Source organism: Lathyrus oleraceus, chromosome 5 (assembly GCF_024323335.1).
Source record: "Lathyrus oleraceus cultivar Zhongwan6 chromosome 5, CAAS_Psat_ZW6_1.0, whole genome shotgun sequence".
Classification (NCBI taxonomy): Eukaryota; Viridiplantae; Streptophyta; class Magnoliopsida; order Fabales; family Fabaceae; genus Lathyrus; species Lathyrus oleraceus.
Window position 1 is genome coordinate 280,326,156 of NC_066583.1, and position 17,173 is coordinate 280,343,328.

Genomic DNA, 17,173 nt, shown 5'->3' on the forward strand with positions numbered 1-17,173 from the left:
TTCATTCATTTTGGGAGATGGAATGTACATTCCATCAATCCCCCAAATCCAATGATCTTAACCTAGCAAAATCAAATCAACTTTGACCAAGGCTCAACAAACAATATATATATATATATATATATATATATATATATATATATATATATATATATATATATATATATATATATATATATATATATATATATATATATATATATATATATATATATATATATATATATATATATATATATATATAATTAATTTCTTACAAACACTATTATAAGCAAAAATAAGAAACTTAATATATACCTGAACTCTGACCCAGGTAATGTCCTTCCTATTACGATAATTCTTTTTCGATCTAAATTTTAGTATTGCCCTAACAAAATAAAAACGTATATTGGGATCAATCTGATAGACATAATTAAATATACAAATACACACGAATATTTAGGGGAAATTCACTTACGCGTCAACCGTCTTCTTCATACTCGGATATTTACTCCAATTACCCGGTAACGAATCGAGATAATACACCATTAGTCTCGAAATATCCATAGCAACCAACACCCAGTGACCACTGTAAAATAAAACAAAAATTTAGATGCATGAAAATTTTCTACGTAAAAGATATACATAGATTAGAATAAAATTATTAGAAAGAAAATCTAACCCGTTGCCAGAATTAAACGGTAAAAAATACAAACTGGGTGTAGTATTATCGCCGGCCACCATGAATCTATCGACTAGTTCATTCATTACGGATGTTGGATTTTTCGTTATAAACGTTGTGTTGATACGGGAAGCAGCAATAAAATTGAATCGGTTACACAATTCAGTTCCCCGCATCAATGTGTCATACATATACCTTAAATAGAAACATAATAAACATTAGACTACTCATTGAAATGTGTAAATAAATTGTTCAACTAAGTAAATAATAGATTGATCGGAGTACCATATGTATGTATGAATGACAATGATGCCCAATTCTTCGTGTTCAAAAAGTTGTTACATGTCCTCCTTTGCAATTAATTCGGAATGAGCAATTCCGAAAACACCTTCATCCATACCTACACTACGGATGGCGCCGTGCATAATATCTGACTCTTCCACCATTTTCTCAAGACGCATCATAATTTGAGATTTTGTCCCGGACGCCGTTGGAATTTCCTTACTAGCTTTGTCCAACATTTGACCGGGAACCTAAAAATATAAATTAAATCATGACTTTTTGTGATGCAATAGAATCGTTGTGTATATAATTCAATGGGTATATATATTTGTACCTCTTTTTGAGATTTAGGATTTGTTTTTGTCCCGGACTTCGTTGGAATATCCTTACCAGCTTTTTTCAACATTCGACCGGGAACCTAAAAATTCATATAAATTAAATCATGACTTTTTGTGATGCAACAGAATCGTTGTGTATATAATTCAATGGGTATATATATTTGTACCTCTTTTTGAGATTTAGGATTTGTTTTTGTCCCGGACTTCGTTGGAATATCCTTACCAACTTTTTTCAACATTCGACCGGGAACCTAAAAATTCATATAAATTAAATCATGACTTTTTGTGATGCAACAGAATCGTTGCGTATATAATTCAATGGGTATATACATTTGTACCTCTTTTTGAGATGCAACCGACTCGATGCGTCTTGAAATCCCTTTACCAGCTTTATGTGTGGGTCTTGTAGGAGTCTAACATTACCATGTAATAAGGATTGATTAAATATCATAATTGTAGCTGAATTGAAATGTGAATACTAAATATTCATAATCATTTAGAACATATATACCTCGGCATCTGGGAAAATTAGATCTGACGGCCATCCAACAAAGGATCCGACTGCATCTCGCATCAACGTTGTCTCTGAAACAACGTCAGGTAATGGTAGAAGCGCGTCCGTATCTAATACAAGGTCAACCGAAACTTTCATATATCCCACCGGGAGGGGATTATGGTGAAGTAATTCACCCGAAGTGTTGTGCACTTTTCCCTTCCCAACTATGCGATAAGTTGGTGACGATAGATACAGCTGACAAGGTGTAATGCCCAAAACCAATAATAAATATGTTATTGTTAATGTGTATATGTGTCAAATAAAAAAGTGCTATTTTAATTTCATAATAACATATATAATTACCTCTGGAAATTTCGGTTGACAATTGATACTAGCTCGGTCACTAGTATCTTTTGCCTCGGAACCGCGCCTTTCCTCTCTATACCTTGCATTCTCCTTTTGCAGTTCGAGTACTTGTGCCCTTAACTCCGCCAAGGTCTCCATCACCTCTTTGTTGGTAGGATTTTTTGTTTTTGGTTTTTTATAAAATGACGACGGAGTCACACCAAAACCCTTACCCCTCACACGACCGGAATACTCAGGAATATTTAGTACTCGACTAAGTAGGCTCCTGTAATCCTGGACCTCGGTTGAAGGTAAGGTTTGGGATAAAGTCTCCTGAAATATTATTAGAGGAGATTAAAAATGAATTATATGTCTAACAAAATTTTTGATATAATTAAATAAATAATGTTATATATACTTACACATTTGTCATAAACATTTTGAACCGCTTCAACGACAGTCCCATCCTTCCCAACCCGAGCAGCCTTCCATAATACGTGCTCCGGAAGAGATGTTGCGTCACTATTCTCCTCGGCTAGCTACACATTGAATCAGATTATAAGATCATCAATTATAACATATTGTGACAATGTATAAGCTCATAGCATTTGAATATACTCACAATTCTTTGTTGTAACCGTGCATATCCCGTACGCCCTTTTTTGTACAGATACGCGGGTTTTGATGCCCTTTTCCGATTTTTGTCGCCTACTTCCTGGATAAAAAAGTTTAAGGCATATCAGAACCAAGTAACTTAACAATTGTATAATACCATAATTAATAGACATTACATGGAATTTTTCTTTTCTTCGTTTGGCGACAAAGTTATCCCATTCTTCGGCTGAAATAATCTCCGCATACTTCATTGGCCGTTCTACTTCAACAAATTTTCCTTCCTCATCCTTGAGAAATTTGTTGGACAAAAAGGATCGAAATCCTCGGAGTCTTTTTCCGGCCAATTGAATACAATATTTTTGCCGGCTTTCATCGATGTGAAAGGATCTCTAAAAAACATACACATGGAGTGTGTTATTATAAGTAATATTATAACAATATATGGTCAACAAATAGTCAACAAAAAAAACATATAACAATATATGGTAAGTACCTGTATCTCGGACCATATTTTTTCTTTGCCAACCTTCAATTCCGGGATTCTCCAATTATCACATGTAATCGAAATATGTTGTCGAACAAGGAAACCAATGTAACTTGGCAACATTGAACCGTTAGGCTCAATTAGTTGGTCTTCAGCACTCCAATGTACTTCGAATTTTTCACCCTTGTCTCTTGCACGAACGATTGACTTCATAACAGTCAATCCTCGTTTGATTTCATTTTCAACATTGTTACGCGCTTCCACCATAGACCAAAGTCCACGCGTAAAACCCGTCATCGGTTAAGATGAACATATCAAGGATTAACTCCCTGGGGAACAAAATAGGGATTACAACTACCTTTTTACTGGGTAGAATACCAAAAGAATGAGAGTATCCGTCACTGGTTAAAGTGAACATATCAAGGATAGACTCAGGTAGGGGAAAGAAAGATATCCGTCACTGGTTAGGATGAACATATCAAGGATATACTTCCTGAGGAATAGATCCACTGGGGGTTCTACTGAGGAGAAAAATAAGGGTACTTTTGCCAGGTATTAGGCAAGAAGTAACAAACTGCAAACTAAGAAGAATATTACCAGTTACTGGGTAATAGACTCTTAGGGGACCAAAGTATTTATGTAGGTAAGAGCTAGAAAGAAAACGGTCAATCAAGACTCAACCCAATGAGGACATAACTCAAGGGGAGTAATTCCATCCAGAAAATCCACTAGAGAGGAAACTGAAATAACAACCATCCACGAGGAAACACACTCAGTGGGGAAACAGAGAAAGGATAAAGTCTTTCTGCTTAAGGGGATGACACTCTATAATTGAAGGAGGACAGACACCAGATTTGGTATGGGGATAAAATACCGCCATAATAGAGAATAAGAATCTCAAACAAATCAAATATGAGGATGCAGGATATGCAAAATATGAAATTATATGAATGTATATGTATATGTATATATGATGCTGACAAAATGATCACAAAGGATACAAAGGTGTCTCAAAGAATTTGAACCACCGGTACAATCCTCGGTCAATCCCCAAAATATGGAGACAACTGCTGGAGAACAAAGAGATCAACATCCCAAAGGTTCAAACCTAACTGGGGAAGGAGGAGATCTGCTGAGGATAGAAATGGGAGATTTGTGGGGAATTTTAGGTCAACACCATAAAAATGGGAGACAACCCTACAGAGAATAATCTCAAAAAACATGCTCGGAAATCAGGAGGAAACTCCGACTGGGAGCAAGTTGAATGGTGATTGGTGGGGAAGCCAAAGAGATCTACTGGGGGAAGATCAACCATCTCTGAAGATCAACCCTGCTGAGGGAATATGAACTTCGTTGTGGATGTACAAACTTCGCTGGGGAAGAAAGAAACTCTGTCGGGGAAAACAACACGTCGTAGGTGTAGCACCTCAAATTTGCACCTACCTTGTGTACATACATTTTCATCATTAGGTCATTAACATAACATGGTCCACTGCATAACATTGCATTGTCCTTTGCCCAAGTGCAAGTCCTCAGACAAGATTAGGTCAAATTGATCAGGAGAATCAGTCAATCAAGCAAGCAAGTGCATTTCCATGGAGACAAAGCCCTAGGGTTGGTTTATCAGGTTCATATGATTATGGGATCATTTTGAAGTGGTTTGGCCAAAGATTGGATGCTCAGAAGTCATCAGTCAGGCTGAATTTCATCTGAAACCCTAGAAAGTCAACTGTGGTCAACTGTGATCAACTGTGCTTGATTTTATGGATTTGAAGGTGGGAGATGGTTTGAAAGGCTTCATTCATGTCCATACAAGTCTCATTTGACATACCAAAGATCAAGGTTGAAGAAAATAAAGTCAGATCAAAAGTTTCCTAAAATGGCAGGTGACCTGTAATTGGAAACTGCCAAAAAGGGAAAGTTCTTCTCCTCAAATTTACTTCATCATACAAGCTTCAAATGGAATTTTGTCCAACATGAAAGTTGAAGATCTTGTTCCCCCATTTCCAAAAAGTCCAAGAACACTCATTTCTCATGTGTGGTTGGCAAGTTATGATCAAATCATTGTCAGAAAAAGTTGAAATTCAAAGTGCTATAACTTTTGAATGGAAAGGCCAAATTGGGTGATTCTTTTTTGAGAAAACCACATTTGACATGGACTTTCATGATGCATCATTACATTTCATCAAAAATCCATACATCAAAATGGCATTTTTCAAGTGAATCATTTGAAAATTGGTGGGAAAAATAGTGATTTTCAAAAATACAAGTCATTTGCCTTCCAAACCCTTTTCCAACACATCATAAACATCATTTTGGACTTGCTTGAATGGTATTTACACTATTGCATTGGCTGCATAATGAAAAGGGCATTTTGGCCAAAATTCATGAAAATGCATTTTGCTTAATCTCTTCCAATTTGCCTAAACTTGATTAACATTTGGATTAATACATGGTATAAAGGCATAATTGTAACAGAAACTCTTAATCACATTTCATTTTCTCAGGTCCAAAAGCAAAATCATCAAATTCTCTCCAATTTTCTTCAAACTTTCTCACACTTTTTTCACGAATTTCATCAAATTTCATCAGTGTTTGCATTGTTCTTGCTTGTATCTTCAATTGCAGGTGAAATTGTACATCTGTTGAACTCAATTGTGGCCAAAGCTGGAAGAATTCGTGGCTGTCATCACCTTGCTCATCCATGGCAAATTGAGGATTCTTCTACCTGGTGCATAATTGAGCTACAAGAGCTACTTCATTCATCTTCTATATCATCAAGCATCATCTGTTTTGGCATTTTGGACCTGGAAACACACAAATCCAACCGCTGCCATTGTCGCATTACGCGAAAAACCGGCGGGAAAACAAGAACAACAGAGCCGCCACCGTGCGTTATTTATCCCAAAAGAGGGAAAGGAAACGCTCAGAGTAAACCTGGAAAAAGCATGGTCTCGCGACCAAAGAGAATGGGATCTGGAGTCGGTTATGCGAAGGGAAGGTATTAGCACCCCTACGCATCCGTCGTACTCGACGGGATCCACGCACAATAGGGAGGAAAATGGTTGCTAAAACACTGCTCAAATAAACATCTACACAGGCTGAAAGAGACACAAGAAAACAGACAAGACTGAAACTGAATCGGCAGGATACCGCATCCTGGGCCTACTTAGTCTATCAAGCATAGACATCAGAGTCTAAGTAGTTCGGACTGGGGAAACGACACATGCTCGCTAGGATGTCGCATCCTATGCATACGTATCTTCTTGGACAAAGAAGAATCAGAGCATTCGTAGCTCGGCTCACGCACAGAAACAAACACAGGCAAGGGCAAACGTGGAGCCCGAATGCCAATCACTGGACTTACATCAGCATCCGAACCAAAAACACACACAAGGAGGCAAACGAGGAGCCTGAATGCCAATCACTGGACTTACATCAGCATCCGAACCAAAACACACACTGGAACCCGAACGCCACTCGATGGACTTACATCAGCTTCCAAGCACACAACAACACAAAACGAAGACACAGGCAGAAGAAAGGTCTCGATTGCAACTAGGGCAAGAGAAGGGGAAGGTCTCAATCGCAACGAGGGCGAGAGAAAAGGATTAGTGTTAGTTGTTAGTCAAACTCGACAAGACATCGCATCTCGTGCCTACGTATCTCATCTGGACATGAGAATCAGAGTTGCCGTAGTTCGGCTAAACTATTCCTGTTGGTTTGTGTTTTTTAAGTGGAGAACGTCACTACGCAATCTACCTGATGCTCGACCTTTGGAGACTTACTCGCCTGTAGTAGAAGGAGCTAACGTATCCTTAAGAGGGGATAATGTTTGTTTGTGTTTTAGGAAAGCTCAAGCAAGAAAGGAAGTCCTATACGAAGGAACCGTGCTACCTTAATTGACATGCAAACGAGACTACGCGGAGTCTAGCAAACCTAGGGGATACAATCACACCACACAAGCACATACAACATGAAATAAACACACCAACAAGGGGCTCAAACATCAGGGCTAGGCTTTAGTCGAGGGGTCATATCAACCTCAACAAACAAGCCTCTGTATCGGGGTAAGGTTAGCTCTTAACCTTGCCATTGAGGGGCTAAGGTGAAGTTGATGAAAGGTGAGTGAAGATGAGACTTCACAGCTCTTATCCCTGGTCAGGGAGAGCTTCAGACAAAGGAGCGTGGGTCCAGAATGGAGGGACCCTTCTACGCTCAAGACTCTGACTCGATTGTGCAACAACACAAGATCTTGGGTTAATGTCCCAATGCATCAACACACAGCCGTGTGAGCAGAGGGACGACTCAACAGAATAGTGGGGGATAGATTGCATATCCCTTTGATCCACCAATTGCCTCATAGAGGTCTTTACCTGCTTGGCACAAAAAGTAAACAACCACAAACATCGCCTCTTAAGGAGGACTTCAGACAGTTGCCTGGCCAAGTAACAGGCCAGGTCTTCCAGACTACATGAAGTCAAGAATGTTATACCTCGGTGCAAATTGCTTATCAAGCAAAGCAAAGCAATATTAGCAACTAATGTACCTGAAATCAATCAAATATCATCAGTATACTAATCACACAACTAAACAGCAAATGGTTCACAGTTAACTATAAACAGACAAACACAAACCAATGCACCAAATTACAAGCCATTAAGGCTCAAACTCAAATATCAAACCCTGCAAAACAAAGTCAAAATTAGCTATACACAAGTCACAAGTCAACTCCAATGGAAGCACATCATCAAGCATAGGCCATTTGTGCTATTAACTTGAAACACAACTCAAAAGTGAGATCACAAACCACTAGTCCAAGACTAGGGCCAAAGAGGAACAAAAATCCAAAACGGAAGCTCAAACTCCACGTGAAATTCATTTAATCAAGTGATGATATGTCCTAAAATTAAGGGAGCATGCAATACCGAATTATCTCTAAGCCTAAGGGTAGAATAGTCATTTCACAGTTATGGATTAATATCGAATTAAATTTCTATTTACGGAAGTAAGTTCTATTTAAAGTCAATTAGAACTAAACTAAATTTAATATTTCTAAACTATTTCTAATATTTCTTTTTAATATTTTTTTTTAACATTTTTTAATTAACTCTAAAGTTCTAAAACTATTATTTCTAAAAATTATTCTAATTCTAATAATCTAATTAACTAACTCTAAAATCTAATTACCTAAACCAGTAGCCTAAATTTAATATTGCTAATTAATTTCTAAAATCTATTAAATCCTATTTAAGACTTTATTCTAATATTCTAATTCTAATTTGACAACTAATTAAAATGGTTTCCAAATTCTAAAATTAATTTCTAATTGTCCTAAACAAACTCTAATCCTAATTTTCCTAATTAATTTCTACAGTTATTGTATTTCTAAAAAACATTTCTAATACTAATCCACCTAATTAACTCTGAAGTTAATCCTAATACTAATGTATTCAATGTAACAGTCCTAAGATTAATTTTTAATTATTATTTAATTCTAATTCTGATTCTACAATTACTCAAGCAATATTCTAAAATCATTATTAAAAAAAACTATTCCTAGCATTACTCTAACTGTATCCTATCAATCCTACTTATTACTAATTATTCTAAATAACACCTAATCCTCTAATTACGCTAGTTACAAACTTAATTAACCTAATTATATACTAATTGATACTCTAATTAAACCAAAAATAGTTAGAATTCAACAAAAAAACTTGGAAGAAAACCTGAATTGGACTTTTGATCTGTGGGGGTGTAGTAGGAAAACGCACGGGCCTTGGACTCAAACGGCCACAGTTGAATGGAGAGAGTCCGTGTACAACCTTCACGTAAGCTCAAATTGGACAGGGGAAAAGCACTTATTCAGAGAAGCTCTTGTGACGCGTTTGGATTCTTGGATTCCGGCGCCTTCAACCACTGCGTTCACGAGGATTTAGCACAAGCCGGAAGAAACGATCAACTCCAACACAACAATGCGTTATCCTTCTCACAGAATTGACTTCAACGATTATTACGATTCAAGGATTCAAGAACTCGCGGTGTTAAGCAATCCACCATGGTTCGCGATGTTCGATCTTTATTGATAGTTCATATACTCGAAGATCCGCGATTCATCTCACTCCATTATCGTATGTGCGGATGGAAGAAAAACCACATCGAAATCGGATCGGAAAAACTTACCAGATTAAAGCTCCAATTACAATTAGGTACGAATCTTCCTCTTTCTCTGTTTCGGTTCCTTCTACTGCTTCTTCAATTATCGGTTTCTTTCTGATTGTAGCTTCTCACCAATTCCGTTACGAGTTGCGAGCTTCTACGGATTTTGTTGAAGGTTCTTGGTGGATGATGAAGGCCTCGCTCGCATCTCCGCTTTGAGATGAAGACGAAGACGTAATACCGGTATTGCCGATCGAAATGAAGAAGAAGTCTCTTGGATCGTGAGTTTCCGATTATTCCGATCTCTTCTGGATTTCTCTTTTCTATTATTTCTTCTTTTTTCTTCTGCTTATCACTTCCGAGAAAGGAGATAATTGCTGCAGAATTGTTGCAGGATCTTTGGCGGTTCGGTTGTGATGATGATAAATTAATGTGGAAGAATTGAAGAGTGAAGATTGGAAGCGGTTGAAGGTTTTGGTGAACGGAGATTACGATTACGGTTACGGATTCGTAGTGGTTGAAGGTTTGGCTATGGAGTTTGGAGTTTTTGATGAAGGTGATTGTGAATTGAAAAACGGTTACGGTTACGGTGGTTGAAGGTTTTGTGAATGGAGGTTGAAGGTGGAGGAAGGTTCTGTGAGTTTGTTACGGTTGTTGAAGGAATTTGAAGAGAGGAAGAAGAAGAAGAATCTGGAAATTTGTTAGAGAGAGGTGAAGATTGATTTTTAGAGTTGTGAGAGTGAGATTAGAAGATTGTTAGGAAGAAAATTCTGTTATTTTTGTGAGTTTATGCAGGTTGTTATTCTGTTATTTGATGCTTGGATTTTGCGTTTTGCTTTGCGGTTTACCGGCTTGGAATTGTGGCGATAGTTTTGCTCGGCTGTTTGGCGTTTTGGACTCACTTTTATGCAGGTTTTTGGTGGTTTTGGAATGCAGAATTTTTGATGCAGAATTTTGTTAAATGCAATGCAGAATTTTGGTGTGTTGCTGCAGAATTTTTATGCAGAATTTTTAATGCAGAATTTTGGTTTTGTACTTTAATGCAGAATTTTTGATGCAGAATTTTGTTAAATGCAATGCAGAATTTTTAATGCAGAATTTTGGTTTTGTACAAATGGATATGGGTATGATTGGATAATGGCAATTTGTTTTAAACGGATAAACTAAATTGGATATGGATAATGGATTATTGTAAAAAAATGGATTGTGTTAAAATCAAACTAAATGGATTATGGATTATGATTTGGATAATGAAATGGAATTATTTGGAAAATGGTTAATGGGCTTTTGAAAATGGTCTATCAAGATGAAATATGGACAAACGTGGATATTGAATGAATGTTTAGAAAATGGATCAATTTGGAAAATGGTTAATGGACCAAACTTATGGACTTAACAAAAAAAGAAAAGAATGGGCTCAATGCAACCATGATTAAATTTCCACAACCAAATCAACTTTTCCGTAATCAACTAGGATCATCCAACTCAACTTGAATTTCCAAGATTAATTCGAGAAAAGAACGAAATGATTTCTAACCTCAAATTCTTCCAGATAAGTATTTGTAATGACAAATGAACTTCTTTGGGACATGAAGGAAGCGTCTCAACCCATCTCTCCACCTCCTAGCCCTCAGTTGACTTATAGTTGACTTTTATGGGCCTCAGATGACTTGGTCATGCACTGTGGACTTTGAGCTTTCAACACTTGGCCAAATTGCATCAAAATGAACCTTGGGTTCACATAAGCTCATTGGAACACCCATAGGGCCTTTGTCTCATGGAAAAACTTGATCTCTTGCACAGTTGACTTCTCCTGATGCCAGTCCTGACTGATGCAATGCAATGGACTATGCAATGTGAATGCAATGTTAATGACCTAAAATGAAATGAATGTACAAATGGGAGGGTGCAAATTTGAGGTGCTACAGCTGCCCCTATTCAATAAACTGGGAACCCGAATGGATGAGAGCAACGGCTGTCAGACTTTCAGGGTAAACAGGGATTGAATACCAAGTACCGTAGAATTTGCACACTGCTGGGAAATTTTTTTGTTTTCTTCTTTCTTTTCAGGGTAAAGCACATCCAGACATCGACACACGATGAATGGGAACAGAAATCATCTCAACTAGATGCCAACGGACAACTAGGAAACACTCAACGTTTACCAAAACCAACGGAGAGGTAACTCAACTCTACTGGGGATAACCAGGAAAGGATACAACCATACGTCAGCGGACGTAATGGGGAAAAACTCAACGTTTACCAAGACCAACGGAGAGGTAACCAATCATTAATGAATGACTGGAAGGATAGTGATACAACCATACGTCAGCGGACGAAATGGGAAAGACTCAACGTTTACCAAGACCAACGGAGAGGTAACCAGACATCATAGGATGAATGGGAAGACTCGACCAGACGTCATAGGACGAAAGGGAGAAGCTCGACGTTTATCGACACCAACGGAGAAGGAGGAAACTCAACCAGACGCCATAGGACGAAAGGGAGACTCAACGTTTATCGACACCAACGGAGAAGGAGAAAACTCAGCCAGACGTCATAGGACGAAAGGGAGACTCAACGTTTATCGACACCAACGAAGAAGGAGAAAACTCAGCCAGACGTCATAGGACGAAAGGGAGACTCAACGTTTATCGACACCAACGGAGAAGGAGAAAACTCAGCCAGACGTCATAGGACGAAAGGGAGACTCAACGTTTATCGACACCAACGGAGAAGGAGAAAACTCAGCCAGACGTCATAGGACGAAAGGGAGACTCAACGTTTATCGACACCAACGGAGAAGGAGAAAACTCAGCCAGACGTCATAGGACGAAAGGGAGACTCAACGTTTATCGACACCAACGGAGAAGGAGAAAACTCAGCCAGACGTCATAGGACGAAAGGGAGACTCAACGTTTATCGACACCAACGGAGAAGGAGAAAACTCAGCCAGACGTCATAGGACGAAAGGGAGACTCAACGTTTATCGACACCAACGGAGAAGGAGAAAACTCAACCAGACGTCATAGGACGAAAGGGAGACCACAACCGGACACCAAATAGGACGTTTACTGGGGATTCTGGCTGGGAAATCAACCAGACATTAATGAGCGACTGGGAATAGGGTATACAATCAGACGTCATCGGACGAATGAGAAAAACACAACGTTTATCGAAACCAACGAGGAGGTAAATCCACTTGGGGAAGGGTACAACTAGACGTCATAGGACGAATAGGAAAAACTCGACGTTTATCGACACCAACGGAGAGGAGAAAACTCTGAGGGGAATCATATGGTATTACCAAATGATATGCGGGGAATAAGCAACTAGACGTCATCGGACGCATAGGAAAAACTCGACGTTTATCGACACCAACGGAGAGGAGGTTCAACTGGGGAAGACCCTGTGGGGAAAGATATCAACTATACGCCAACGGACGCATAGGAAAAACTCGACGTTTATCGACACCAACGGAGAGGAGGACTCTTCTAGGGAGAACGAACACAACCAAATCATCAATGGATGATGGGGAAAAACTCGACGTTTATCGACACCAACGGAGAGGAGGAATCTTCTAAGGAGAGCGAACACAACCAAATCATCAATGGATGATGGGGAAAAACTCGACGTTTATCGACACCAACGGAGAGGAGGAAAATCACTGGGGATCAAGGTCATGATAGAGAGTAGACAGGAAGGAACACCAAGGATGCCGGGTTGTAGGCAGAAAACAGGTGATCGACCGAAGTGTGAATTGGTTTGTGTTCAAAAACACTCAACATCCTGAAGAGGGCTAGAAAAGCAATCTTGTTAGAGGATGGACATTCGATTCCACAGGGAATACGAATCTTACTCGACTGGGGAGGACGACTTCGACCCAAGAGCGCATGAGACATATTATCTATAGCCGTCAAAACGTAGATAATACACTCGCATGGAAGATTATCCATAACCGGGTTGCAGGTTGTTAGCTGGATAAACGACCGACATCATCCTGAAGAGAGCGAAAGCAAACTTGTTAAAGGATGGATATTCGATTCCACAAGGAATACGAATCTTACTCTGCTGGAGAAAACAATCAAAAGACTGACCAGAGAGTGCATGAGATATATTATCTATAGCCGTCAAAACGTAGATAATAACCTCGCATGGAAGATTATCCATAACCGGGTTGTAGGTTGTTAGATGGATAAACGACCGAAAAGAAAGGCATCGTGTACCAGGAACAGGTATGCAAAGATGACCAATCAAAAGAGGATAAAGTTGCTGACTCGGAGCAAATACCCAAAAGAAAGGAGGAGACCCACTGGGGACAATACTGCTTGATCAAGGCGAGTATCCAGAGGGGAAAAGAATATCAATACCGCAAACTGGATACTGATAACTGCAAAGAGGGGATTACATCTACCGGTTAGTAGGCAGAAAACCCCGGAAAAGTAACCAGTCATCGATAAGATGAGCACATAGGGTTAACTCCACCAAGGGGATGAAAGTGGGATTTTACAACTACCGATTTGTAGGTAGAAAACCACAAAAATAGGACTTACAACTACCGGGTTGTAGGTAGAAGCCAACAAACAGAATGAACCACAAAGGTTACCTCTGCTAGGGGATGAAAGTGGGATTTTACAACTACCGGCTTGTAGGTAGAAAACCACGACGATAGGACTTACAACTACCGGTTTGTAGGTAGAAGCCCACAAATTCCGCTGAGGATAAGATGAATGAGTACCGGTTAGTGAGCCACTATTCATTCATGCCCCAGGGCAACACAAGAGACAGTCAACAAGAAGCTAATTTAGGATCGATCCAAAAAGGCAAACTGAATCAAGACTCATCCTAATGAGGAAAGAACTCAATAGGGAAAACCCATCCCATTAGGGAGGGAACGGAAGCAACCGTCACCCACGAGGATGTATCTCAGTGGGGAAATGGCAGGAAAGGATTGACACTTTCTGCTTAAGGGGTAGACTCTACATGGAGAGATCAGACACACCCACATCTACTAGGAGGCTACTGGGTAGAACCAGGTTTTTCTTTCACCAACGGATGAGGAAATAAACCTCTCTGGGGGTACCAATCCTGAGTGCCGTTAGGAGCAACTGTAGCGAAAGCGCTGTACAGACGTCGAACAAGAAGCTGCCTCTGCCGGGGAGACGGTCTGATCGGGTTAACACTTGAATGCATATGTTTGAATTTTTCTATGGCATAATGCTCCATTATGAATGGAAATGCTACGCGATTTGAAGATGCAATGATCACTACATGCAAAATGCAAAGTGAATGAAAACCCCGCTAGGGAGCCCACTGACCAAATACTCCACTCTGTGGGGAGACTCTGCTGAGGAAATCTGCTTGATGAAAACTCTGTAGGGAGAGCACTGACTTCTCACTCATGCTGGAGAACAGAGATACCAAGAATCAGCCAGATCTCTGGTGAAAATAGATAGGCATCGATGAAGTTCCTCATGTCAACCACTCTGCTGAGGACCTACCTGAGAAAATGACGGAATACTGAGACGTCGATCCTCCAAATACCGAATCGTTGCAGAAAAGCACCCGTGCCAGGGAGAGGAGAAGACTGCTCTGCTGGAGAGACGAAAATTGAAGTCTTCAGTACACCTACTGCTTGAGAACTGGCCCACGATAATGTCCAAAACAACAACCTTGCTGGGGATGCCCCACGCTAGGGCTCAAACAGCACTCTATTAGGGATGTCCCACCATAGGGCTAACAGAGACTTGGAGAAAACATGTTGCACTGTCGGGGACGTGAAGATGAACAACTTCAACCAACACTGCACTGAGCAACCTCGCTGAGGAGAGACCATGAAAAGGTTCTACAGGACAAAGATACAGTTATGCTCGAGATACGAACGACTGTCTTACCCGTCGGTAACCATACCACCCTTGGGAGAGCACTGCGGGTCTCCTAGGTATCCTTTCATCATTGTGAATGTTCACTTTGTTTAAGAACAATTTTGTGAAAATTTTTGTTTATTTTGAAAATAATGATACTTTATCAATTAAAACATGCAAAACATTTGTTGAGTTGAAACAAATAAGAGTGCAAATAATGGGGTAAAAGCTCAAATCGATGTGATGGAATGGTAGTCTGCAAAGGGCGAGACTCCATAGATCTGTACAAGTTTGAAATCGGTGATATATATTGGAGAGGGCTACATTGAACATAATGACCTTTCCTCTACCATTCTGAATCTCGATGTATTCGGAGCTTCGGTCGACGACGCATAGAGAATTCCTGGCGGATGACAGATATAGAACACGGTCTTGTCAAGATGCAGTTACTTGCCAAATCCCTAATTTTTGCCTAGATTGCCCCGGTGCGAGGTGCTCAATCTAGCGAGATGCAAATTCTTTTTTCAATGTCTCTAACTTTTGCCTGGATCGCCCTTTCGGGTTTTCAATCCACCGAGACGCTCCTTTTTGCCTAAGTTACCCTTTGGGGTGTTCGACTTAGCAAGCTGTTTTGCCTTTTTTTTTGTTATTTTAAGTATTTCTTGACTGCATCTGGATTCACAGGACGAGTGAACTTCTTCATCCATTGCTGTAAGTGTCAAAGCACCGCCTGAAAAGGCTCTCTTGACATCATATGGACATCCATAGCTTGGGGGTTCACTTGCCCCTGGAATTGAGCACGAAAGACAAGACTTTCTTGAGAACAAGGTCACCTTCTCGGAACACACGAGGCTTGACCTTCTTGTCGAATGCTATCTTCACTGTCTGCTGATGTAACCGACCATGCTACATGGCAGTTGATCTCTTCTTTTCGATTGAATTCAGCATCAGTCAACTTGGGACTTTGAGGGTGCTATTTTCCTTTGTTTTTTTTTTTGATTTTGCTTTTGATTTCTTTTGCACCCTTTCTTTCTTTGTTTTTTTTTTTTTTTTTTTTTTGATTTGTTTTTTTTTATGCCCCAGTTGGTTGTTCTGCTGATTCTCGAGATGCAGCTGAGTGATCTTCTTTTCTTGCTCAAGAAGTCGGGAAATCTCGTCAGGAATCCCTTCAACATCATCTTCTTCTACTTCGAATACAGGGAATTCAAAATTGGGAGATGACGTCCGATCATTATGTTCAATGGGTTTGAGAAACAACCTGCATAATGATTTCGATATGAAAAACTTTTTGGAAAACAAACAAGACAATCGTTATGCAGATGAAAAGATTGCTTTTATTCCTGTTTTTAGGGTTTTTTGTGATCACCAATTTCATGCAAAAAGCGAAAAGGGAAAACAATTGGAAAAACAAATGTTTAACATGCATTTACTTGAATGAAAATATCATTGCACAAAATGTTGCCAACAATGTCATCACTTCTCCTTTTGGCATGGGAGGAGGTTTTTTAAACAAAGTGATTATTACTCTGACTTATGAACAACTGTAGGAACGCCCACAGTGACCCAATTGTGATAGATCCCACCAGGGATAACAACTGTCAGAATCTCTTGCATTAGTAGCTTCTGCTTTTGATCAACCCTCTTTGTTGAAGACCTCAGGAGAAAAGCCAACGCCAGCCCGCGACTTGTTATCTTCAAGCTTGATTAACACGGGGACCCAAGTCTTCAAAGTTCAGAATACCTGACTGCACGAGGTCTTGAACCTTCATTTTCAACTGAAAGCAACTATCCACATCATGACCAGGAGCACCCGAATGATACACACACTGCTGCTCAGGCCTATACCACCACCGAGGGTTGACGGGTATAGCCGGCGGGTCTCTGGGAGTAATCAAGTTCCGCTCTATCAACGAGGGATACAACTCT

At 39.7% G+C, this 17,173-nt stretch overlaps 1 long non-coding RNA gene across 1 annotated transcript; it reads left to right on the top strand.

Annotated features, from left to right (window-relative positions):
* Positions 1 to 9,317: 9,317 nt before the first annotated feature.
* On the top strand, positions 9,318 to 9,849 carry LOC127083876 (uncharacterized). Its single transcript, XR_007788567.1, has 3 exons — positions 9,318 to 9,433; positions 9,508 to 9,664; positions 9,778 to 9,849. It is a non-coding gene; the product is annotated as an uncharacterized LOC127083876 (long non-coding RNA).
* The last annotated feature ends 7,324 nt before the right edge of the window (positions 9,850 to 17,173 follow it).